The following is a 27,864-nucleotide window of genomic DNA, read 5'->3' on the forward strand; positions in this document are numbered from 1 at the left end:
CAGGATGGCCCACCACATCTGGCCCCCAAGTTTCATGTTGCAGAGAAAGGATCCTCAAGACATCTTGGGTTTCTGAATCTCCCAGATTCCAGTGCATGTGCTGAGAATCCTCTCTACACACAGCTGGCTGGCTAGGGATGGTGAGGTCACAATCTCTGCTCCCCATGACATCCTCTATTTTATGTCTAGGTGGCAGGACCCCTACCTAGAAGACCACCAAGAATCAGACTCTAAAGCTGTTTCATTTAAATGGGCTGCAGCTTGGGCCTTGTCCTACACTCTGTCACAGCAGAGCCCAGGAGGAGAGCCCCGAGCTAAGAATTTACAGGTCTTATGAAGACACACAACCAGGTGCTTTAGTACCATGTCTTGCTCTGCTCTGAAACAAGCAACAAATGGTGACTGCCTCAAGTACATTAACACTTCACTCAACTTGGTGGTCACACTAGAGAGAGTCAGAGGAGAATCAACAGCTGCTGCATAAAAGCAATCAAGGCATGATATTCATAGCAGGAGACCATCTGGCTTTGGAATTCTGCTTGTGATACTTTGAATGTCATTGATTGTTGGCTGAAATTGTTCATCTAATTTGACCCATAATCCCAGGTGTTAGTGGAAGTGGAAATTGCCAGCTTCAAGAAAAAAAAACCCTGGAAAAGGTGGTATTTTAGTTGTCCCAATCAAACTTAAAGGATTCCAAAGTTAGTGGACCCCATTTCTTCCCAGACAGCCTACATCAGGTTACAGAAACTGGCATTCAGCAAGCCCTAGCTAACTGCCATGGCCTGATACCGAGCAGGCTCCAATAGGGGGAATGCACTTGCCTACCACGGCCCAGCTGGAAAAGGCACAGGCAGGACATAGATTAGAGTCTGCAGGATTCCAGGGAGGACTTCCCACCAGTGCACTCCCCTGGGAGGTAATCCACGCCACCAGTGGGATCCCAGAACTCCCTGCCCAGATGCCCATGGACACCGTCAATGCCCTGGGTAAGATTGCCCTCTCATCGTCGGTAGTGGTGAACCATCTGCAATATCACACCGTTCACCACTTCCTAGACCCTCCTAGCTTCACAGCCCCTGCCCTACTCACCACCCTCCATCTTGTTCCCTAATTACATTTGGCCAACACATTCCCAACTCTTAATTAGCTCCAACTATACAAACGAGAGCAGACTGTCTGGCTGGAAGAGTGTGGCTGTGGTCACACTAGTCTCACAAGCCTTCAGGCTTAAGACAGAAGGTATCAACTTTGGTCTGTGGTTCCCACAGGCCTCCAAGGGGAGACCCACGCAGGCCCAGAAGCTACTGTGGGCTACAGGAAAGGGGGAAGAGAGAGGTGGAAAGGAATATCTACTGAAATCTTCCCCAAAGCAGCCATGAAACAGTGATGGTGAAAACATACTGGTCTCATACTTCGCATTGCTGAAAAAAAGAACAACAAATACACACACACACACACACACACACACACACACACACACACACACACACACACAAATCCAGAACGGTGACTGTAGACTCATCCATGCAGCACCTGCAATTTGCCAATTGATCACTCACTTGAGCACAGTCAGGCTATCTCTCTTTCTCTCTCTCTCTCTGTCTCTTTCATGCACACACACACACACACATACACACACACACAAATAGACTCACAGTAGTGCCCCTCCTGAGTTTGTTGGTTCCTCATCTAGGACAATGTACAAGCTGGACCACGGGAGTTCCCTTGTCAGAACCAGGGGCTCGACCCAAGGAAGCACCACTCTAATAATGCTGAACCACCATGCCTCTCCCTTTCTCCAGGGCCAGACGCTTTCCCTTGGGAATAAACAGCCATGACTCCCCATTCACCAAAACCCTAGGCCAGGGCTCTGGGTGAAGGAGTCCTGAGACAGGTGGCTCTTCAGAGCCTGGACTGAAAACAAGCAGGAGATCATGGTGTACCCAGAGAATTGTCTGACCAGGGGTGTGGGCAGTGTTGGGGAAATGGATGAGGTACTAAAGGCTACATACATGGATGAACTTCCTACTCCAGCCTAGATGCTTCTGGGTGACTTGGTGGATTCTTGGGGAGGATGAGGAAACCAGATGGTCCTGGAGCACCAGCAGATGGTGGCAGAGCTGGGAAATGTGATCACCCTGTGAGTGCTGTTGACAGCTGGAATGGGAAGGACCAGCAGGGTGTACCTGTGTTGTGGGGGCGTGTTCTTCCCAGACATTCACCTTCTATCTGAACCCTAGTGCCCTCACCTCCCTAGTGGGCTCTTCTGGGACCCTCCTCAGGGGAAAGTGTGACCGAGCACAAAAGACAAGGGCTCACACAGAATGGGGGGCTATCTTCTTGTTTTTTAAAATCAAGGGATAACATATGTATTTAGACATATTAGCAGCGAAAAATGTATGCTTCAACACACTTATTGGGGAAAAGTCTGAAAACATTACTACACTGAATTCAAGGGTATTTGCAGGAGACCTGACAGAGAAGTTCTCTAGAACATTTCAAGAAATTAAAAAGGGAGGGGAGGGGAAGGGAAAGGGTCAAAAGGGAAATATCCTCAGTTTAATTGACAAAGTGCAATGCTTGCTCCGACTTAATTTCTGTCTCTCCCCTGCCCCGTCCCCAAAAAGTTTCCAGATGAGTACATCACTTAGACGAAAGTTCATCTACTGGAATAAAGGGAGATACCACTTGGGCAGGTGACACAGGAGAGTCGGTGGTAGTGCTGACTTTAGCTGGTGAGTTACAAGAAGATCCCGCACTGCTGCTGTTTCCATCCAGGGTATCCGAAGACACACACACACCAGGATCTGACAGCTGTGCTACGTCAGAAGAAAGCATGTTGGTGATGCCCTGGAAAAATCTCTTTGGCTGATACTCAGTTTCCATTTCACATTTTCTTTTCAATGGTCCAAGAACACTTGGTTGGATACAATTGATGGGACTCTGGTTTCTCCGGGTGGTAAATTGGGTCGTCGGGCTTGGGATGGGGCGTGGAGGCAATCCATTGCTACTCACAAAACTTTGCAAGGATGGTGAAAAGCACTGCTTCCCAGTACCCCGGGTGGGTGACGGTGCTGTTGACACAGGAATAAAACCCATGCGCTTGGGCGAAAGCGGATTTCTCCACGTCGTTGTCACTAAGTCTGAAACTTTCCTCCCAGGAGTGGCTTATCTGCATTGCGGTCTGGACCACGCGATCATGGACCATCTCTTGGTTGATCAGGTCCACGCCCTCCGCCTGTTTGATTGATCTGGTGCAAGCCGCTGCTGTGCATGCAGACGGAGGAGGCCAGGAGCAGCAGGCCATGGCGGCCTGGATATGTGGTGCTGTTCTGCCTGGGGCTAGGAGCCTTGGCCTGGAACACCGGCGAGGTGTCACTGAGGCCGTGGATGAGGGGGGCGCTGTTAGACCTCCAGAGGCCCCCTCTGCCTTGGCCACTGCCACAGCCATCCTCCGCTGGACTACTGCCGGGACCCGGAGGCAGCTCTGGGTCCAACTCCATCTTCACCTGAATCAGGTAGGGGGGCAGGGAAGCGGGGGCGGTCCTCGGTCAGGCCTCGGGGACTCCCATATCCCGCAGTACAGGGAAGCCACAGCCACCACAGCCTTCTGGGGGGCTATCTTCTGCATCCAACACATCCCCACCCCCAGAAAAAAGGAAACATCCCAAAAAGGCAGGTGTGGAGGTGCTGCTCCCTCTGACTAAAGCCACCAGGTTCCCTGTGGCACACCCTCTTCACCCATCCCTGCATCTGCCTTTTTCCTGGGACACTGGCCACTAGGGATGGGGGTGGGATTCCAGGATCAACATCCACTCTCCCACCCCCCACTCCTGGGGGGCATTTGTGGCAGAGTCAGGGCTAGCCTGCCTGGTGCTGGGGAGGCGAGTTTGGGACCCAAGAGGCGAGGCAGGTGTCACGGGTCTGGGTCCGTGGGGGGTGTGGGGTAGGGGGAGGTCGTGAGGTGCAAACCCGCGTGGTTTCCACTGGGGAACAGGTCCGGCTGCAAGGAGGCCAGGGGTGCACCATCGCTGGATGACTCCAAGGGGCACCACGAGTCCAAGGTGGCTGCAACCTGTTTCAAATGAGGTGCCACGGGGAGGGCAGGAGAAGGGGCTGGGGCAGGACCTGGCAGGTGGCAGGGCTGAGCTTGCCCCCTGGTGCAGGGGCCTTGGACTCAGGGCCTACCTGGCCTCTGAGCCTCCCTGAGACTGTGAGAGGGATGTGCCTGCTGTGCGGGCTTTGTGTCCTCTGTGCTCCTGGCCCAGACCTGTGCTCCTACATCAGCGGAGGCCAGTCATGGATGCTGCCATCCCTGGTGCATGTGCCTGCTCTTCTCTGCTCCTTCTCTCTGCCCCCAATTCTCACCCAGGCTGCCCAGCCCCTGCTGCACAAGTATGCCAGCTCCCGTGTGCACCTGTCTGCAGCAACTATGTGCCCCTTCAAACATGCCCTGTCCTCCCCTCAGTCACACTACTTCCCCACCTCGGCCATGCCCCTTCCCCTGGCTTGGTACTGCTCTGACTCTGCCTTAAGGCTACCAGGCCATGGCAGAAGCATCCTCACCTCAGCTCAGGGCTTTCCCCCAACCCAGGCAGCTGTCTGGGGGAATTGAAGATCCCCTCAGCCCAACCACTGGGGGAGACTCTTCTCCATCCACCCCACAAACCAAGCAGGTGCAAGGTAACGCTCCGAGTTTGTGTGTGTGTGTGTGTGTGTGTGTGTGTGTTTGTGTGTGAGTGTGTGTGTGTGTGTGTGATTGTCCTCTCAAGGACTCAGAACATTGAATCTTTTGGGATGACAGCACACAGCACACTTATAAAAATGGAAAGGCTTGGAAAAAATTATATTAAGTGAAGTAATCCAAGCCCAAAGAAACATGGTTTCTCTTATTTGCAATATCTAGTATATGTATGAGTCAAGCAGAAAAGGTCAGATAATGTGATATTAGGAAAATGAACCCTTAGATATGTATTTAAATGTTTTTTTTCTTTCATGCATTTGTTTCTAACTCATTTATAAGATTATTTCTTTGTTGCTTTATATCTCCCTCCCCCAAAGTATAAACCCTGTTTTCACTATATTTCATGTCGATATAATTTGTGGAGGAGATGGGGAAAAACAAGTCGTTTAATGATACAGGTGGACCCATTGCAACTATGAGAAGTACAAGTTGTCATGTCCAATAAGAACTTTACAACTTTGGTGCCGGGGTGGGGGATGGGGGGGATTGCATGGTGGAGCGGGGGGGCTAGGAAGGGATGTGAAGGGTAAACAAAGGAGGAGGCTGCAATGCTTGATAAGAAATGTATTCATTATCTTGCCAATGTAATTGTAACCCCTCTGTACAGTATGTTCACAAAAAATAAAAATTAAAATAAAAAAAGCACTAAGAACCCTGTGTAATGGATTCAGCACAATGTGCCTTTTGAAGGACTCAGCACATAGCAACTTTTCGGATCCTCATGGTAATTTAATTACCAATAAGATTAGACATGCCATTTTGACATCACTAAACTTAAATATCATATTATGGCATTATATATCATAGTGACATTAGAGACATATTGTGAATTCCTATTCTGTGATTTCATTCTATTACAAGCTAGCAATATTGGAATATTGGTGGATATCAGAAATCTATTGTGATCTCAAAGCCATTGTGACATGAAAATTCCTTCTTGACATCACAGTGCCATTGTGATACCATTAACCTGTTCTGACATCACAAACCTGTCCTGTCCATTGTGACCTCATCACCAATGTGACATCACAAAGCCAATGTGATATCACATTGTTATTGTGACATTACAATCACCTTGATACCTCCAAAACCCATTATGACATGTTTAGCACCTTTGAATAAACACATGGCCTTTGTGACATCACAGTCCCTTTGTGTATCCATATCCTCATTGTGAAATATCAACTGAGATCAAATACGCCATTGTAATATCATAAAGCATTAACAATATAATCATTGGTGTGACATCACATTGTCATTTTGACAATATCAGGTCATTGTGACATCACAAATCTGTAATGACTCTACATTGTCATTGTGACAACATATATACATTATGAAGGCCTATTATGTGATTTCATTGTATTTCAAATGTGGGTTCATATCAAACACATTTGAACTTCATAACCATTGTGACATGACAATCCCTTTGTGATATAAGATTGCCATTGTGACATCTAAACAACTGTGACAACTCAAACATGTCCTGTCCTCATAAGTTTTGTGACATGTTGCCACTGTGTTAGGCTCATTGAGAGCTCAATCTATTTTCGATCTCATATTATTTCAGGTATGACATTAAATATTAGAAATATACTGTGATATTATGAATATTGTGACATCACACTGCTAGATGTAATGACCATTGTGTCATATTGTTACATCACAAATCTGTTCTGACTTCATCACATTTGGGCCAACAAATGACTTTGGAATCCTCACAATCCCATTCTAAACTCATATACTCATTATGAGTTAATGACAATTGAGGTCTGGAATGCCATTGTTACATCACCAAACTACTGCGACATCACAAAACTATTTTGAACTCATCACTATTATGGCATCACTAACTAATTGTGATATAACAACACTCTAATGACATTATAATTTGACCTCATATTGCAATTGTCATATTACTGAACCCTCATGCTCTCATGCTATTATGATCTCATCACATCTTAGAAAATTATGGCCTTTGAGACATCGAGCACTTTCCGTGAACTTGTATCATTGTGAACTTGTAGCAATTGAAAATTGAAATAAGATGTGATATTTTAAACTAGTTTTGACATCACTAACCCATTTTTTTTAACACTTTGACAACCAGAACCTGTTAGGTACCCTACTACTTTTGACAAAAAACATGGCCTTTGTTTCATCACAGTTCATTTGTATATGTCATTGTGACTTCATCCTCATATCCTCACTATAAACTAATGGCAATTAAGATCTGACATGCGATTGTGACATCATAAACACTTTGTGACATCATCACCAGTGTGACATAAGACTGTCATTATGACACCATCAGCTCATTGTGACAACACCAAGCTACAGTGACACATAGGATTATGAAATCACATTGCCATTTTGCTGTCATAGACCCATTGTGAATGTATATCTTGTGATTTCATTCTATTTCAAATGTGGCATATCAGTTGATATCAGAAACAAATTGTGACCTCATAACCATTGTAAGATAATAAACCCTGTGTGACATCATAACCAGTGTGACATTATATTGTTGTTATGACATCTTTAGCTTATGGTGACATCACAAAATGTTAATGACAGTATAGCATTTGCCATTGTCATTGTGACATCATTGTCACATTACGAATGCCAAATCTGTAATTTCATTGTATTTGAAATGTGACATGTGGGTTGATATCAGAAACTCATGGTGATGTCATAACCATTGTCTCATAAAAGTCCCTTTTTACATCAATTTGGCAATGTGACATCACACTGGCAATGTGATGCTAGTAAGGCATCGTGATATCACAAGGGTCATGAACTCACAATGGATTTCTGGTATCAACCAACATGCCACATTAGAAATAGAATCAAATAACATAATAGGCAAACACAATGTGTCTATGACATCAGAATGACAATGTGATGCTGCAATGCTATGATGTCATTGTAGTTTTACCTGTCAAAATGAGCAAATTGTGTCATAATGGCAACCTGAGGTCACAATTATGATTATGTCAGAAAGGATTTATTATGTTTCAATGGTATATCTGATGTCAGTTTTCATTAGTTCCCCATGAGGATATGGATACAAAAAGGTTCTGTGATGTCACAGAGGCCATGTGTGTTTTCAAAGGTGGAAAGAGGTCATTATAAGTTTGGGATGGCCCAATGTGATCCATAATGTCACAATGAAAATGAGATATCCGAGTGGGTTTTTGATGTCACAGTGGTGATGAGGTCAAACCAATTTTGTGATGTCACAGTTTGTAATATCAGAATGATATATCAAATTTCAATGACTCATAATTCAATATGAGGATACAGGTGATGGAAAAAGCTCCATAGTATGAGGTCATACTATATGAAAACCCGATGGGACAGTGATTTCCCAATGACAATGTGATATCTCATCATCATGTTATAAGAATGTTTTGGGAGAGTTCCGGGAAGATGGCGGAGGAGAAGCTGGAATCTGAACAAGCTCTCGCATAGAAAGCAGTTTTAGAGTTCCAGTGAACAGTCCTAAGCCAGAGAATCACACCAAGTGTGTCATCACAGGACAGAGAGTTAGACAAGAGAGGGGAAGCCAAGGAAACGCAGCAGCTGCCGCTCCGGCGGCGGGGCCGCAGCGGAGGCGACCACCTCCGCGGAGACATACCTGAGACACAGAGAGTCGGGGACGAAGGAGACAGACGCAGCGGATGAGCGGATTCTACTCAACACCAACAAGAACCGACAAGGAGCGAACATCTTCATCCTGCTGTTTGCAGACCAGAGACGACCCAGGATCCAAGACTCGGCATGAGTACAAGCCCGACATCCTCACTCCTCAAGGAGCAGAGGAGGGAAGGCCACCCCTCCCCCCCCAGCACCGGTGATCTCCATCTTGGATACCGACAAAGTTCGGAGGAGCTGCTAGCTCCAGCTCAGGCCTTGGAATAAAACGAGTCATTTAGCAGGTCACAAGAACTTAACGGCGAAGTGACCTGCCAGACTCAGCTCCATCCAGGGAAAAGTCACCCAGCTCAGGCGCCAGCCATCGGAGTGCCTTGCTTCACTGGGTAACCAGAGCCAGAGGCTGCCCCTCCCTCTAGCAGCCTCGACAATCAATTGAAAAACAGAAACCCTGAGAATGGCTCCAGGCTGGGCGCTGTGAGCTTTATCACAAAATAGCCCCAGGGAAAAGCTACTGTTTATTGAAAGGCCTCAACTCTACCCAGAACCTAGCCTCATCACCACATCCCCCTCTTTTGTGACTCTCAAAGCAGACCACCCTCCCAGAAAACTAACCTGGGAGGGGGATCTCAAAATCTTGGGTAAAGCAGAGCATTTTTCTGCCTCTTCCAACCAACCGACTTAAGAAACCAATCAAGCCACAGGACCTCAAGCTGACCAGAGACTCCAACAAGAGACTGGTTGCAGACAAAAGGGAGATACAGGATTCTTCCCACTCCTCCCCCCCCCCAAAAAAAAAATCAAAAGACTTTTTTTTCTTTTTTTTTTCTTTTTCTTTTTTTTTCTTTTTTCTTCTTCTTTTTTCTTTTTTTTGCTTGTTTTTTGTTTTTTGTTACCTTATATATATATATATATATATATATATATATATAAATATATATATATATATATATATATATATATATAAATTTTTTTCCCTTCTAAAACTTTTATTAATCTTTAATTTTTGCCTCTTCTGAAAAAATAATTGTTTTCCAGTAACCTTTTTTTTTTTCTCATCTTATAATTTTTATTTTAGGAATACGTGAATAAGAGTTTTCCTTTTTTTTTCTTGTCTTCTTTCTCTTTTTCTTTCTTTCTTAATTATCTTTTTGTTTTTTATCTAGCTCTACTGAACTTCTGATCTTTTCTTCTCCCGTTCCCATCCTTAAAGCTTTTCACATCTCCTCTATGTCCCTCCCCTTCTCTGAACATATTCACATTCCTCTCTAAATAGACGGTCTTTTAACCTCTATAATAACATTAATTTTTACGTTTCTATTCTTTTTCTGGTCTCTCTTTATTCCCCTTTCCGTCTCTTCTTTTTCTCTCTCTCTCTACTTGCATCCTACCCAACTCATTTCCTGCACTGTGATTAGGACATAGTTAACTCTCCCTGTGCCTCCCCACACCAATCTATTCCTATTTTTTACCCACATCTCTCCCTAATCCTAATAATTTCTGGTTTTCCAAATTCTTTTCTGCGGTTCGAAGTCCTTTAACATATAGTCGTTTGATGTTGAATAGATGTATCTGTTGAACTAGATTGTATCTGTAGACTACTGACTGTACAAATGCAAACTTTGGTTGATGGTTGCCTTAAGATAGTGTTCTAGCACAAAACTGGTGCAATCTTCATCTCAAATGGGCAGAGTAAGCCGGAAAAACACAAGAAAAATGGCAAATTCGGGTATCTCAATTCCCAACCTTGATAATCAGGGATTAGAACAGATAAAGAATAATCCAGAGGAAACTTCCCAAATAGCTCTACAAACACTACTAGCAAACATGATAAAAGAGAAGTTTGACAATGTACAAAGGACTCTGTATGAGCGTGATAGGGAGAGAGAGGAGGCATCCCAGAAGTTTATACAGGAATATCATAAGTGTGAGGAAGCTTCTCAAAAACTGATACAGAATTTGCGTGAACAACTTGAGAATACTCAAAGAGAAAGGGAGGAATGGCGTGAGCAGGCAGAGAACACTCAAAGAGAACTGCAGGAATCCCACAGAAGGGAGGAAACTAATCAAAGAGTAATTCACGAATTAAGAGACCAGGTAGAGAATACACAAAGATCACTAAAGACATTCATGGAATCCATTAACAAAGAGCTGAAGGAAGTCAGGGAGACCACAAAGGGAATGCTGAATGGAACCCAACAGAAGGAATGGGAGTCCAAAGAAACCATAACCAATCAACTAAGTGATTTGAGAACAAACACTGAACACCAAATTAAGGAAGTAAAGAAAATCATACAAGACCTAAAACAGAGCTTCAACAAAAAACTTCAAGCCATCAAAGCTGACCAATTAGAAGGAAAAAAGATAAAAAACAAAGTAGAGAGGCTTGACAGCAGGTTAGACCATGCAGAAGATCGAATCTCAGGGATTGAAGACAGCCTAGATATTATAGAGAAAGAACATACAACCATCCAAGACAAGTCCAAGAAATATGATAGGTCTATCCAACACCTGGAAGACACCATCAGAAGGCCCAATCTAAGGATAATGGGTGTAGAGGAGCACCTAGAAACAGAAGTTAATGGTCTAGGAAATTTGTTTAACAGGATCCTAGCAGAGAACTTCCCAAACATACAAAAAGATAGGCCTATTCAGATACAAGAAGCTTTTAGAACCCCAAATAGACCAGACCAGAATAGGACATCCCACTGTCACATTATAATCCACACAGGATCAACCCAGACCAAGGAAAAGATCCTTAAAGCTGTCAAGGAGAAAAGGTTAATCACCTATAAAGGGAAACCAATTAGAATTACCTCAGATTTCTCAGCAGAGACAATCAAAGCAAGAAGAGCCTGGAATGACGTATGCCATGCCCTAAAAACAAACAACTATCAACCAAGAATACTGTACCCAGCTAAACTCTCCTTCATAACTAAAGGCCAAATAAAAACCTTCCATAGCAAAGAAAAATTGAAACAATACATCTCCACCAAACCAGCCCTGCAAAAGATTCTTAAAGATGTCCTACACATAGAAAACCAACAAGAACGCAACAAAGGCCAAGAAACTGCACCCAAACTGAGAATCCAAGAACCTTAGGAAGAACCCAGTTTTCACAGCCCCCAAGAAGGTGGATAACATGGCAGGAACCCCCAAATACCTCTCAGTCCTATCTCTTAACGTTAACGGACTGAACTCTCCAATTAAGCGACATAGACTGTCTAGTTGGATTAAAAAACAAGACCCCTCCATCTGCTGCCTGCAGGAGGCACATCTTGCCCGTAAAAACAAACATATTTTCAAAGTTAAAGGCTGGAACAAAATCTACCAAGCAAACGGCCCTCATAAACAGGCGGGAGTTGCAATCCTAATATCAGATAAAATAGACTTCAAGCTAAAATTCATGAGAATAGATAAAGAAGGTCGCTACATACTAATTAAAGGATCTCTCCTTCAGGAGGATATTGCAATTCTAAATATCTATTCGCCAAACAATGGAGCACCCAAATTTATCAAAGAAACACTACTTTCCCTCAAATCCCATATAGATCCAAAGACATTAATTGTTGGGGATTTTAACACACCACGCTCCCCACTAGATAGATCAACTCGGCAAAAACTCAACAGAGAAACCGCAGATCTAAACAGCTGCATAGATCAACTAGACTTAACAGACATTTACCGAACATTTCACCCAGCAGCAACAGAATACACGTTCTTCTCAGCAGCACATGGAACGTTTTCTAAAATAGACCACATTTTAGGCCACAAAGCAAACTTGTCTAAATTCAGAAACATTGAAGTTATACCTTGCATTCTCTCTGACCACAAGGGAATAAAATTAGATCTCAACACCAAAAGCCACCAAAGAAAGTCCGGTATCACATGGAGGCTGAACAACACACTGCTGAATCATGAGTGGCTCATGGAAGAGATTAGAAAGGAAATTCAAATGTTCATGCTATTCAACAAAAATGAACACACAAATTACCAGCTCCTCTGGGACACAGCAAAGGCAGTACTCAGAGGCAAGTTTATAGCTCTGAGCTCCTACATCAACAAATTGGAGAGATCGGAAACTAACAATTTAATGACACATCTAAACCTCCTTGAAAAAGAGCAGCAAGATAAACCCCAATCCAGTAGACGGAAAGAAATAATCAAAATTAAATCAGAATTAAATGAATTAGAATCCAAAAAAACTATAGAAAGAATCAAAAAAACAAAGAGTTGGTTCTTCGAAAAACTTAACAAAATTGACAGACCCTTAGCAAACCTTATCAGAAAAAGGAGAGAACACACCCAAATTAATAAACTCAGAGATGAGAATGGAAACATCACCACGAAAACAACCAAGATTCAGAACATTATTAGGGGATACTTCTCAAAACTTTATTCTAATAAGTTTGAGAACTTGACAGAAATGGACCTTTTCCTAACAAATATTGACATGCCAAAACTAAACCAAGATGAGTTAAACCAGCTTAACAGGCCCATATCAAGCATTGAAATAGAAACAGCAATAAGAGACCTCCCAGCTAAGAAAAGTCCAGGACCAGATGGTTTTACAGCGGAATTTTACAAGGCCTTCAAAGCAGAGCTCACACCAATACTCCTCCAACTCTTCAATGAAATTGAAAGAGAAAGCTCACTACCGAACACATTCTATGAAGCCATCATAACCCTCATCCCAAAACCAGGCAGGGTCTCATCAAAGAAAGAGAACTATAGACCCATTTCTTTGATGAACATTGATGCAAAACTTCTCAACAAAATTTTGGCCAATCGACTTCAACAATTCATCCAAAAAATCATACACCATGATCAAACAGGATTCATTTCAGGGATGCAAAGCTGGTTCAATATACGCAAATCAATTAATATTATTCATCACATCAACAGGAGCAAGAATAAGAACCACATGGTTATCACAATAGATGCAGAAAAAGCATTTGACAAGATCCAACACCCCTTTATGATGAAGGTTCTGGAAAAATTAGGAATCCATGGAACATTCTTCAATACAATAAAGGCTGTATATGACAAACCTACAGCCAGCATTATACTCAATGGTGAAAAACTAAAGCCATTTCCTCTTAGCTCAGGAACAAGACAAGGATGCCCACTCTCTCCACTTCTCTTCAATCTAGTATTAGAATGCCTAGCTACAGCAATAAGACAAGATGCAGACATAAAGGGGATCCAAATAGGGAAAGAAGAAATAAAACTCTCCCTCTTTGCAGATGACATTATCTTGTATTTAAAGAATCCCATAGACTCCACTCTCAAATTACTCAAGCTGATTCAAAACTTTGGCAAAGTAGCAGGTTATAAAATTAACCCCCCAAAATCAATGGCTTTTCTATATGCCAACAATGAGAAAAGTGTGGCTGAAATTAGGAAAGCAACTCCATTTGTAATAGTCCCACAAAAAATAAAATACCTAGGAATTAACTTAACCAAAGAAGTGAAGGACCTCTATGATGAAAACTTTAAAATCTTGAAAAAGGAAATCAACACAGAACTTAAAAAATGGCAAAACCTCCCATGCTCCTGGATTGGCAAGATTAACATCGTGAAAATGGCAATACTTCCCAAGGCTATCTACAAATTCAACGCGATACCTATCAAAATTCCACCCTCATTCTTCAAGGAAATAGAGGAGGCAATCCAAAAATTCATATGGAACAATAAAAGACCCCGAATAGCAAAAACGCTACTCAACGGAAAGAACACTGCTGGAGGAATATCAATACCAAATTTCAAACTCTACTATAAAGCCATAGTAATCAAAACAGCTTGGTATTGGCATAAGAACACACCTCAGGACCAATGGAATAGAATTGAAAACCCAGAAATGAACCTACAGACCTATAGCCATCTAATCTTAGATAAGGAAGCTAAAACAATAGAATGGAAGAAAGACAGCCTCTTCAGTAAATGGTGCTGGCAAAATTGGTTCACTACATGTAGAAAACTAAAGCTAGATCCTTATATATCACCCTGTACCAGAATCAACTCCAAATGGATCAAAGAACTTGAACTCAAAGCAGACACTCTGAAAACATTACAGGATGGAATAGGAGAAACCCTAGGTCTCCTTGGCTCAGGTCGAAATTTTCTGAATAGAGACGCGGAAGCACAACAAATCAAAGAAAGGTTGGACAAATGGGATTGCATAAGATTGCAGAGCTTCTGCAGGGCAAATGACATAGCTGGCAAGATCAATAGAAAGCCCACCGATTGGGAGAAGATCTTTACTAGCCATACAACAGACAAGGGTCTCATATCTAAAATATACTTGGAACTCAAAAAATTAAACCATCCAACAACAAATCCTCAAAGAATCAACTGCCCAATAAATAAGTGGGTGAAAGACTTAAAGAGAAGCTTCTCTGAAGAAGAAACAAGGATGGCCAATAGACACATGAAGAAATGTTCAACATCCCTAGCCATAAAAGAAATGCAAATCAAAACAACATTGAGATATCACCTCACTCCAGTTAGAACAGCAAAAATCAAGAACTCCAACAACAAGAGATGCTGGAGGGGATGTGGACAGAAAGGAACCTTACTTCATTGTTGGTGGGAATGTAAACTTGTTCAACCACTTTGGAAAGCAGTATGGAGGTTCCTCAGAAGACTTCACATAGATCTCCCCTATGATCCACCAATCCCACTTTTGGGCATTTACCCAAATGTTTTCAAACAAGACCACACTAAAGCTACCAGCACAACTATGTTTATTGCAGCATTATTTATCATAGCTAAGATATGGAACCAATCCAGATGCCTCTCAGTAGATGAATGGATCAAGAAAATGTGGTATATATACACAATGGAATTCTATGCCTCCATCAGAAAGAATGACATTTCCCCATTTGTTAGGAAATGGAAAGGTTTGGAAAAAATTATATTAAGTGAAGTAAGCCAGACCCAAAGAAGCATAGGTCCCATGGTTTCCCTTATTTGCAATATCTAGTATAGGTATGAGTCAAGCGGAAAAGGTCAGATAATGTGATGTTAGGAAAATGAACCCTTAAATATGTATTTTAATGTTTTCGTTTCTTTCATGCATGTGTTTCTAACGCATTTATAAGATTATTTCTTTGTTGCTTTGTATGTCCCTCCCCCACAGTGTAACCCCCGCTTTCACTATATTTGATGTCAGTATAACATGTGGAGGAGATGGGTACAAACAAGTCGTTTAAGGATTCAGGTGGACCTGTTGCAACAATGAGAAGTACAAAATGTCATGTCAAAACCAGCTTTACAATGTCGGTGTGGGGGGGTAAGGGGGGTATAATTGGGTGGGGAAGGGGGGTAAAATTGGGTGGGGGGAGGGGGGAGGCGGGGAAGGGAAGTGAAGGGTAAACTAAGGAGGAGGCTGCAATGCTTGGTAAGAAATGTATGCATTATCCTGCCCATGTAATTGTAGCCCCCCTGTACAGTATGTTCTCAAATAAAATAAAATACAATTAAAAAAATGTTTTGATGTCACAATTGGAGATGCAATACTGATGAGGAAGTCGCAATAGATTTGAGATGTCCCAAGGGGTTGGTGATGGCACAATGGCATGTGGGACCTCAAATTTCATTAACACACACTGAGTATATGAGTTTGGGAAGGGATTCTGATGTCAGCAAATCATATGTATTCAAAAAGGTTAAGAACTAAGAGATCTGAGATGTCACAAAGTGACATAATGGTTATGATATCCAGTGGTGTGATATCATGATGTTACACTGGATTTTAGATATGTCATGTCATATCTGAAATACAAGGTTGAACACAGATTTTCAACTCACAAAGGTCCTAATATATCACAATGGCATGTCACAAAATTATGAGAACAGGAGACGTAGTTGATGTAACAGTAGGTTAGTGATATAACAAAGGGAATGTGCAGTGACAGAGATTTAGATGTCACAAAGGTTATGAGTTCACAATGGTTTACTGATAACGCAGTTGGCACATTTCAGATAGAATGAAATCAAAGAATAGGCATTCAAAATGGGTCTATGACATGAAAATGACAATGTGATGTCAAGGCAGCAATGATGATAGTATATGTACACATTACCTTGGTCATGTAACTGTAATCCTCTGTACACTGTATTTACAATTAAAAAAACTCAGAAGAAAAAAAAAGAAAAATATGGTATGGTGTCACTGGGGTTTGGTGAAGTCACAATGAATGGTGGTGTCATGATGATAATGTGATTTCACAGTCATAATTATTGCACAAAATATTTGTGATGATACAATGCTATGTGTGATAACAATTTTCATTACTTCACTATGAAGATATGAGTACACAAAGGGTCTGTGATGACACAGAGGTCATGTGACTTTTTTTCATTTTTTCATGTTTTTTTTTTACTGTGAAAATACTGTACAGAGGGGTTACAATTACATGGGCAAGATAATGAGTACATTTCTTATCAAGCATTGTAGCCTCCTCCTTTGTTTCCCCTTCCCATCCCTTTCCATCCTCCCCCTGCCCCCCCAATCCTCCCCACTCCCCCTCCCCCAATGAAGGCTGTAAAATTCGTTTTCGACATAACGACTTATACATCTCAAGAATTCACAATAGCTTTGTGATGTCACAATGTGATTGTGAAGGCACAACAGCAATGTGATGTCACAATGGTTTTGTGATGTCACAGTGGTGATAATGTCACAATGAGTTTGTGATATCATTATGAGTTTGTAATATCACAATGACATATCCAATTTCAATTTCTACTAGTTCACAATGAGGAAACAATTTCAAAGAAAGAAAAGCTCCAATGACCATGAGTTTTTGTCATAACTTTTGCGATATGCTGCCATTAGGATACTTTAGGAGTTCAGTAAGCATATAATCTGTTTTCAAACTCATAATGTGACTATCAATGTGACATCACATTGATAGACATCAAGAACATGGTGTCACATTGTGAACTCACAAATTTGTTAGGGCTTCATCACATTTGTGCCAACACATGACTTTGGAGACAACACAGAGATCCGGCATGCCATTGTGACATTTCCAACCAATTGTGACAGCACAAACCTATTATAGTAGAAACACATTGTGATCTAATAGCCATTGTGGTAGCACAATCCCTTCATGACCCCACATTTCCATAGTGATATCGCTAAGCCAATGTGAAATTCCAATCCTCTCATACCCAATCCGCATATGAAATGTGATACCGAATCCAGTGTGACATCTTGATCATGGTGACTTCACACTGATAGATATTATGAGCATTTTGTCACATTCTGACAACACACACCTGTTAGGACTTCATCACTTTTGTGACAACGCATGCCTTTGGAGACATCACAGTCCGTTTGTGAGCTCATATACTCATAGTGGGTTAATGACAATTGAGATCACATGTGTCATTTTGATATCACCAACACATTGTGACATCACACACCTCTTGTAAACTCATCACCAGTGTGGCATTACCAATTGTGATATCAAAACATCATAAAGTCATCATATTGCAACATCAAATTGCCATTGTGATGTCACTGTTCCACTGTGTTTTCAAAAACCCACTGTGTCTTGACAGCATTTTAGAAAATTCATAGCCTTTTATACTTCAGTCTTCTTCTGAGAACTCATATCCTCATTGTGAAATAGTATCATCTGAAATTGGACATGTGATTATGAGATGTGACTTCACAAAATTATTTGATTTCATCACCACTGTGACATCACAAACCCCTTGTGAGCTTTCATTGCCATTTGACATCACTATCACGTTGTGACATCCCAAACCTATTAGGACCTCTTAGCACCTTTGAAATAGCACATGGCCTTTGTGACACCACAGTCCCTTTGTGTAACTATACCTTCATTATGAACTGACAATTGATACAAACATGCCATTGTAACATCACGAACACTTTGTGACATCACCAGTGTGACATTATGTATTGTCATTATGGCAGCATCAACTACTTTTGACATCACAAATCTACAATGACAAGATAGCATTATGAGATTACACTGCCATTGTGATGTTATAAAACATTATGAATGCATGTTTTTAATCTTTTTTTTTCGATCGTGGGGCTTGAACTCTGGGCTTTGGTGCTGTCCCTGTTCTTCAGCTCATGGTGAGCACTCTATGCTTGAGCCACAGAGCCACATCTGGTTTTCTACTGGTTTTCATTGGAGATAAGAGTCTCATAGTCTTTCCTGTCTGAGCTGGCTTTGAACTGCGATCCTCAGATCTCAGCCTCCTGAGTAGCTAGGTTTACATTCATAAGCCACTGGCACCCGGCTTTATCATTCTATTTTAAATTTGACATGTATGTTGATATCAGAAACATAATGTGACCTCATAACCATTGTAACATCATAAATCATCAGTGACATCAAATTGTCATTATGACACCATCAGATAATTGAGACATCACCAAACAACAATCGCTTCATAGCATTATAAATCACAGTGACATTGTTATGACTTAACAGTGTGAAGGCCTATTCTGTGAATTCACTGTTTCAGAAACCCATTTTGACCATATAACCATTGTGATGTCACAATCCTTTGTGACTTCACATTGCCATTGTGATATCATTCACCTGCTGTGCCGTCACAACCAGTCCTGAACTTGTAAGTTTTGTGACATGCTGCCATCCTCATATAGTAGGGCCTTTATGAGCTCATAATCTGTTTTCAATCTCATATTTCTGGTATGACATGTGATATCAGAAATCCCTTATGACATCATACTGCCAGATGTAATGACCATTGTGTCACATTTTGACATCACAAAGCTGTTAAAAAGCCATCACATTTGCGACAACAAATGCCTTTGGAGACATCACAGTTCCTTTTTGAACTCATATATTCATTATCAATTAATGACATTTGAGATATCCCATGCCACTCTGACATCATGAATCTATTGTAACATCACAAACTTATTGTGACCTCATCACGAGAATGGTATCAACAACTAATTGTGGTATCAAAGCATTATTTTGACATTATATTGTGGTATTGGCATTGTTATTTCACTGTCCCATTGTGTTTTTACAAACCTATTAAGGTCACATCACATCTTAAAAAATTCACGGCCTTTGAGACTTCAAGGTCTTTCTGTGAACTCGAGTACTTACCTCTAAGGCAAGGAGACAAACCATTGAGTCACATTTAATACAATAAATCAATTTACACTAGAAAGGAGACTGTGATTACTTTATCCTGGACTGGATAACCAGGTCCAAGAGCAGCCTTGACCACCAAACCTCAGACCTCCAATGGGCAGCCCCGCCCTCTCTTCCTTGGTCTGCAAACCACCAGCCAAAAAATTATGAGCTCCAAAGCTCCAAACCTCAATGGGCAAGGCATTTAACTTTTCCATTACTCCCTCCTTCACTACAGACCTGTCATTCCTTTCTGGTCTTACTCTTTTTCCCTTCCACCATTTCCTTCTTCTCTTCAGGCCTCTCCAGGCTCCACAGGCCTACACTACTCTGCCCTAATGACCACTTTTCTGCTTCCTCTCTTCTCAGGTTTTTCCCTTCCTGCTGTCTTACCACTTTCTTCCATCCGGGTAGCTCTCATTTTTATCTCCCCTTCCAATGCTCTGAAAATGCAACTTATATATAGGTTGTACCCCTCCTCACTCCAATCGGTCTTCTGCCTAACAGTTTTCAACTGTCACTTCCCGAACTGCCCAATGTTCAATCACTTCTTGACAGCTCACCATGTGAGGCTTGACACCTCCACCTTTGGTGGCATTCCCCACACTCTCTGGTGGGCCAGGCCAAGAATTTACAATGATTAATGGCTCCCACAGATAATTCTGGCTCCACTGGTTATTACAGTATCCTCATATTGAATTAGAAGAAATTGAAATTGTATATGTCGTTGTTATATTACAAATTTGATGAGACATCACTAACCAATTGTGACCTCATCACTGCGGTGACATCATAAACTCATTGTGATAGCACATTGCCATTGTGCCACCATGATCACATTGTGACATCCCAAACCTATTATGAGCTCAGAAGCTTTGAAAGAAAGCATAGCCTTTGTGAAGTCACAGGCCATTTGTGTACCCATAGCCTCATTTTGAGCTAATGAAAATTGAGATCATACATGCCATTTTAACATCGCAAAAACTTTGTGACATCATTACCAATGTAGCATCACATTGTCATTATGACAACATCAGCCAATTGTGACACCATAAAACAATGACATCATAGCATTATGACATCCATGGTCATTGTGATGTCACAGATATATTGGAATGCCTATTCTGTGATTCCATTCTATTTCAAAAGTGGCATGTGTGTTGATATCAGAAAAATATTGTGACCACATAATCATTATGACATCACAATACCTTGATGACAACACAGTGCCATTATGATATCACTAACCCACTGTGACATCACAAACCTGTCCTATTCTCCTAAATTTTTTGACATGCTGATAGTGTGATCTCTTCAGCATCACTGAGTTCATAAATTGTTTAACTCATACTTCAGGTATGACATGTGATATAATAAATCCACTGTGACATCACACTGCCAGATGTCATTACCACTTAATCACACTGTGATTCACAAACCTGTTAAGACTCATTACACTTGTGCCAACATATGCCTTTGGATACATCATTATCCCTTATGAATTTATATAACCATTGTCAATTAGAGATCTGGTATGAGATTATAACATCACCATCCCATGGTAAAATCACAAACCTATGTGACCGCATCACCTGTATGGATCACCATTTGTGACTTCAAAACAATACTATCTCATGTAATTGTAACATCACATTGCCAATGGGATATCTCTGTCCCATTGCATTTTCACCAACCTATTATATCCTCATAATATTTTACAAAATTTATGGCCTTTCTGACTTCTAGCTCCTTATGTGAACTTGTATCTTCATTGTGATCTAGTAGAATGAAATTGGACATGTAGTGGTGATATTACAATTTCATTGTGACATCACTATCCAAGTGTGACCTTATGACCACTGTGACATCACAAACCTATTGTGACATCACATTGCCAGGATCACCTTCTGATATCCCAAACCTGTTGTGATCTCTTAGCACTTTGAAAAAGCACATGGTATTTGTAACACCACAGTTCCTTTGGTAACCATACCCTCATTGTGAACAAAGGACAACTGACATCAGACATGCCATTTTACCATTACAAACTCTTTGTGACATCATCTACAGAGTGAAATCACATTGTTGTTAGGATACCATCAGCCCACTGTGACATCCCAAAATGACAATTACATCATAGCATTATGACATCACATTTTCATTGTGAGGTCATAGAGACAATGTGATTGCCTATTCTGTGATTTCATTCTATCTCAAATATGGCATATAGGTTGATTTCAGTAACCCATAGTGACCACATCACGATTGCACCATTGCAATCCCTTTGTGACCTCATATTGATATTGTGATATCATTAATGCAATGTAACATCACAAACCTGTCTTGTCTTCATAAATTTTGTAACAAATGTCTACATTGACCTGGGCTGGATGCCCAGAGCTAATTGCAGCTTCAACCATGAACCCTCAGACCTCCAAAGAGCAGCCCAGCCATTTGCTAACTGGTCTTCAAACAACCAAACTCCAAAATAATCATCTCCAAACTCCACACTTCAAAGGACAAGGCTTTTTCCTTTTCTTCATCCTCCTTCTCTACAGACCGGTCCTACCGTTCAGGTCTTTTCATTTTTTCCTTCCACCATTCCCTTCTTCTCTTCAGGTTGCTGTACTCTTGTCAGGCCTTCACTGCCCTGTCCAGGTGGCCAGTTGCTGTCCTTTTCCTCCTGTTCTCCCTCAATTTCCTCTCCTCCCAGGTCTTTACCCTCCAGTACTCTCACCACTTCTTTCCTTCCAGGTCTTCCCCCTTTTGCTTCCCCCTTCTGTTGCTCTGAACATGCAACCTATATATAGGCTGTTCCCTGCCCCCACTAAAATATGTTTCCTGCATAACAGTTTTCAATCTTCACTTCCCAAATGTCCAAGCCCAATAACTTCTTGGCAGCTCACCATGTGGAGCTTAACACCCTATCTCTTCAGCAGCATGTCCTGCCCACTCCAGCGGCATGCACCCCCCCCCTCTGTTGGTCCAGACCAGCAGGTCATGATGACTATCTGTTCCCGTGTATTATAGGGGTACTACTGGTTATTACAGTGTACTGATGGTGAACTAGTAGCGCTTGAAATTGTACAAATAATTGTGATATTACAAACTCATGACCTAACTAACCCATTGTCACCTCAAAAACCACTGTGACATCATAAACCGATTGTGACATCACGTTGCTGTTTAGACACCAGGATCACATTGTGACATCCCAAATCTATTATGACCTCTTATAATCTTTGAAAAATACATAGCTTTGTGACATCTCAGTGCCTTTGTGTATCCAAACCCCACTGTGAAATATTGACAATTGAGAATCAGACATGATATTTTAACATCAAAAATTTGTGAGGTCATCACAATTGTAACATCACATTGACGTGATGATTCCATCTGCTCATTGTGAAGTCACAAAACTAAAATATGATAAAATTATAATTTCACTTTGTCATTGTGATATCATCGACACATTATGAATGCCTTTTCTGTGATTTCATTCTACTACAAATGTGGCATATAGGTGTATATCATAAACAAATCATGAACTCATAACCATTGTGATATCACAATCCCTTTGCACATCACATTGCCATTATGATATCACTAACACACCGTGACATCACAAACCTATCCTGTCATCATAACTTTTGTGACATTCCTTTTTTTCCTCACAATCTGTTGGCGACATCATTAGGTTTCACATATGACCTTTGATATCACAAATTCCCAGTGACATCATGACCATGGTGACATCACACTGCCAGATGTCGTAGCCATTGTGTCAAATTCTGACATCACAAACCTTTTAGGATTTCAATATGTGACAACACATACTTTTGTAGAAACCACTGTAGCTTTCTGAACTCATGTACTCATTGTCAGTTAGAGACAATTGAGAACGATCATATCATTGTGACATTGCCAGCACATTGTGACATCACCAATCTCTTGTGACTTCATCAGCAATGTGGCATCATCATCTATTTGTGACACCAAAACAATATTCTGACATGAAGTAGTGAGTTGACATTGCCATGGTGATATCACTGTCCCAATGTGTTTTCAGAAACCTAATATGACCTCCTAACATTTTTAAAAAATTCATGTTCCTTAGGACTTCAAGCTCCATCTGTGAACTTGTATGCACATTGTGAAATAGTAGCAATTCAAATTGGACATGTGTTTGAGATATTACAAAATCATTATAGCATCAAAAACCCACTGTGAACTCATCACAACTGTGAATCATAAAGCTTTCATGAACCCTAAGTACCTTTGAAAACACATAAGTCATTTGTGACATCACAGTCCCTTCGTGTACCCTTACCCTCAATTTGAACACATGAAATTGAATTCATATATGCCATTGTAACATCACAAACCCTTTGTGAATCCATCACCAGTGTGACAGCACATATTCATTATGACACCTTCACCTCCTTGCAACATCACCAATTTAAAATGACCTCATAGCATTATGATATTATATTGTAATTGTGAGGTAATAGACGCATTGCAAATGCCTATTCTCTCATTTCATTCTATTTTAAATGTGGCATGTGGGTTGATATCAGAAAATCATTGTGATCTCATAAGTATATGACATCACAATCACTGTGACATCACAGTGCCATGGTGATATCACTAACACACTGTGACATCACAAACATGCCCTGTCCTCTTAAGTCTTGTAACTTGCTGTAATTGTGATGTCTTACGCCCTTTAAGAGCTCGTAATCTTTTTTCAAACATAATATTTCAGTTATGATATGTGATATCAGAAATGCACTGTGACATCATGACCATTGTGACATCATACTGACAGACATCATGTCCATTGTGTCACACTATTACATCACAATCCTCCTTGGACTTCATCACATTTGTGACAACACATGCCTTTGGAGATACCACAGTCCATTTGTGAACTCTTATTCTTTGTGATTTCATGACAACAGAAACTTTATGCCATTTGGATATCACCAACCAATTGTGACATCATAGACCTACTGTGACCCCTTACCTGTATGGCATCACCAACTAAATGTGACATCAAAACTTTTTGTGATGTCACAATGTGACACGATGTTCATGACATCTATCAGTGTGATGTCACAAAGGTCACGATGTCACAGTGGATTTCTGGTATCTCATGTCATACATGAAATATGAGGTTGGAAACAAATTATGAGGGCAAAAAGCTCTTAGATATCACAATGTCAGCATGTCACAGAGGTTATGAAAATAGGAGAGGTTTGTGATGTCACATGGTATTAGCTATATCACAATGGCACTGTGATGTCACAACGTGATTATGATGTCAAAATGGTTATGTAGGCACAAAAATGTGTTTCTGATATCAACTCTCATGCCACATTTGAAATACAATGAAATCACCTAATAGGCATTCACAAGGTGTCTATGATATCACAATGACAATTGTCATAATGTGATTATGTCATTGAGTTTGGTGATGTCAAAATGAGCTGATGCTCTCATAATGAAAATGTGATGTCACACTGTTGAGGATACCAGAAACACTTTTTGATGTTATAATGGCATGTCTGGTCTCAATTGTCATTAGTTAACAACAAGGATTTGGGTACACAAAGGGACTGTAATGTTGAAAAGGGCATGTGATTTTTCAAAGGAGCTAAGAGGTCATAATAGATTTGAGAAGTCACAATGGAATCATGATATCACAATGACAATATTGTCACAATGGGTTTGTGATGTCGTGCTAATGATGATGTCAAAATGGGTTTGTGATGTCACAACGAGTTGGCAATATTACAATCAAATTTCCAATTTCAATTGTTCCTAATTCACAAGGAGGATACTGTAATAATCAGCAGGGCCCCGATAGTCTATAGGGTCCAATAATCAGCCTGGCCCTCTCTCCTGGCCAGCTGGAGAAGACAGGGCATTCTGTGGGAGGGGCTGGTACATTAATTACCAAGTGTTGAGCTGTTAAGAAGTGATTGGGCTGTGGGGAGTTTCGGATGTGACAGTTGATAACTGTTAGCAGTTGGAGTGGAGAAGGGGTACAGACTTTATATGTGCTGCTTGTTCAGAGCAATGGAAGGAGAGATAAAAATTGAAAAGTCATGGAAGGAAGGAAGTGGTGTGAGAGCAAAAGGGTAAAGGCCTGAAAGGAGAGGAAGTTGAGGGAGAGCAGGAGGTGAAAGATGGCAACTGACTACAAAGGCAAAACAGTTCAGGCCTGTGGAGAGTAGAGAGGCCTGAAGAGAAGAAGGAACTGTTAGAAGGGAAAAAGGGAAAGACTTCAAAGGAAGTATAGGTCTGTAGTGAAGGAAAGACAAAGGGAAGGGGACAAAAAGGCTTGCCCTTTGATGTTTGGAGCTTTGGATATCATAACCTTGGGGGTTGGTGGTTTGGAGAACATTTATCATATTAAATGTGTCTCGATGGATTCTCTTGAACAATAGAGGCCCGAAGTTTTGGAGACCCCCACAAAGATTAATCCATTTGGATGGCATCAGGCCTTGGCCCCAGGGGAAAATCCCCATAGGTGAGAGCGTCAGCCTTCAGGGCCTCGAGGGTTTATCTCCAGAGGACCAACATGGACAAAAGTCATGTAGGTACCTCTAGGGCTGCATCTGGGCAAGCTTCCCAGCATGTTTTTGGGACCCCTCTAGAGGTCATTTGTGGCTTTCTTGGGAAGCCATCTGGGAACTCCTTAAGAGGTCATGTGAGGCTTCCTTTGGAAGCCATCTGGAATCTCCTTGAGAGGTCATGTAGTGCTTCCTTGGGAAGCCATCTGGAACTTCATCAAGAATTCATCTGCAACTTCTTTGAGAAGCTATCTGAGACCTACCCTGGAGGTCATCTTGGGCGTTCTCCAGTGTCCATCTTGGACTTTCTCCAGAGGTCATCTGGGGCTTCCTCAGGCGGCCACCTGAGGCCTATTCAAAAGTAGTCATTGGGGATTCCTTAAGAGGCAATTTAGTATGACCTCCTGAGGTCATGTGGGGCTTCTTTGGGAGGTTATCTCGGGTAACCTTGATGAAAAATCTGTCTTCAGACATCATCTGGGAGGAAGGTATATAGGACCTTCTCTGGAGGTCATCTGTCACTTTCTCAAGAGGGTTATCTGGAACCTTCTCGGAGTTCATATATGGCCTCCTTGAGTGGCCTTCTGGGAGCTACTCAAGAGGTAACCTCAGCATCATTGAGAGGACAAGTGGGGCCTCCTTTGGAGGTTATCTGACACTTCCTTGGGAAGCCATTTGGAACCTCCATGAGAGGTCATCTAGGGCCTCCTAGGGAGGATATATGTGACATCCTCCAGAAGTCATCTGCAGCATCCTCAAGAGGCAATCTGGGATGTTCTCTCTGTCATCTGGGATCTCTGTAGAGGTCAAAATTGAGTGGTGTGGGACATGTGGGTTAAGTGTCTGTGGCTCTTGGTCTTTGTGTGTATGCTGATAGTTTTATCTGTGTCCTGTATGCAACTCTGTTTACTCCATTTCTCAGGATCGGAGAATAGGCCTAAAGTTGTCATATCCAAAAAATATTCTCCCCCATGGTTACAGAATCCTTCAGAGGAAGATGCACTGATGAACTCTCTCTCCTATTCTTTGCCATCAGCACCTCTAATCTAAAGTCCTCCCATACCAAAAGTGGTTACTTTTACCAGCCTGAGGTGGTACAGTGTGGTATGTTGCCCTTATTACCCTTGAGACAGGAACATGGAAGAGATGGTGGGCAGGCCCCCTTTCTAATATATGTTCCCTTTACAACTAGTGATCTGTATAACTGGAAACAGCAAAACCCATCCTTATCAGATAAAATAAAACCAGGGGCTCATTACCTCATTAGAGGCAGTAATTTTCACACATAAGCACATCTGGGATGAGTGTCAGCAAATTTTACAGGTGTGTTTCACCTGGTAGAAAAGAGTGAATCTTGCTCAGTGACTTAAAGGTGGTCCTTGGAACACACAGTAGCCGCACTATTGAACCAGACCATGGGGAACAACTCTTTCCCGAGATTTACTCAAGCTGAGTCTAACAGCGATCAAGGTATGGAGGTGCTTACCAATTATTGCCAGGTTCGGTTAGCAGGGATACCACAATGGCTAGAAAGCCGAGTCATCAATCTAAATTGAGTGAGATGGGACAGTTTCCCAGTGAGTACTCTAATGCTTTTCTGGAACTTCTCTCAGAAGCCTATAGGACCTATAGGCCTATAGATCTTGAAGCCCTGGAGAATCAAAAATCCCTATACATGGCCTTTGTTATCCAGTCAGGCACAGATATTAGAAGAAAGCTT

At 41.6% G+C, this 27,864-nt stretch overlaps 1 pseudogene; it reads right to left on the reverse strand.

The window, feature by feature from the left end:
* Nucleotides 1-2,608: 2,608 nt before the first annotated feature.
* LOC138807162 (PPP2R1A-PPP2R2A-interacting phosphatase regulator 1-like) lies at nucleotides 2,609-26,705 on the reverse strand (annotated as a pseudogene).
* Nucleotides 26,706-27,864: the final 1,159 nt, after the last annotated feature.

This window comes from Dipodomys merriami, unplaced genomic scaffold (assembly GCF_024711535.1).
Source record: "Dipodomys merriami isolate MVZ:Mamm:240054 unplaced genomic scaffold, mDipMer1.0.p SCAF_413, whole genome shotgun sequence".
NCBI lineage: Eukaryota > Metazoa > Chordata > Mammalia > Rodentia > Heteromyidae > Dipodomys > Dipodomys merriami.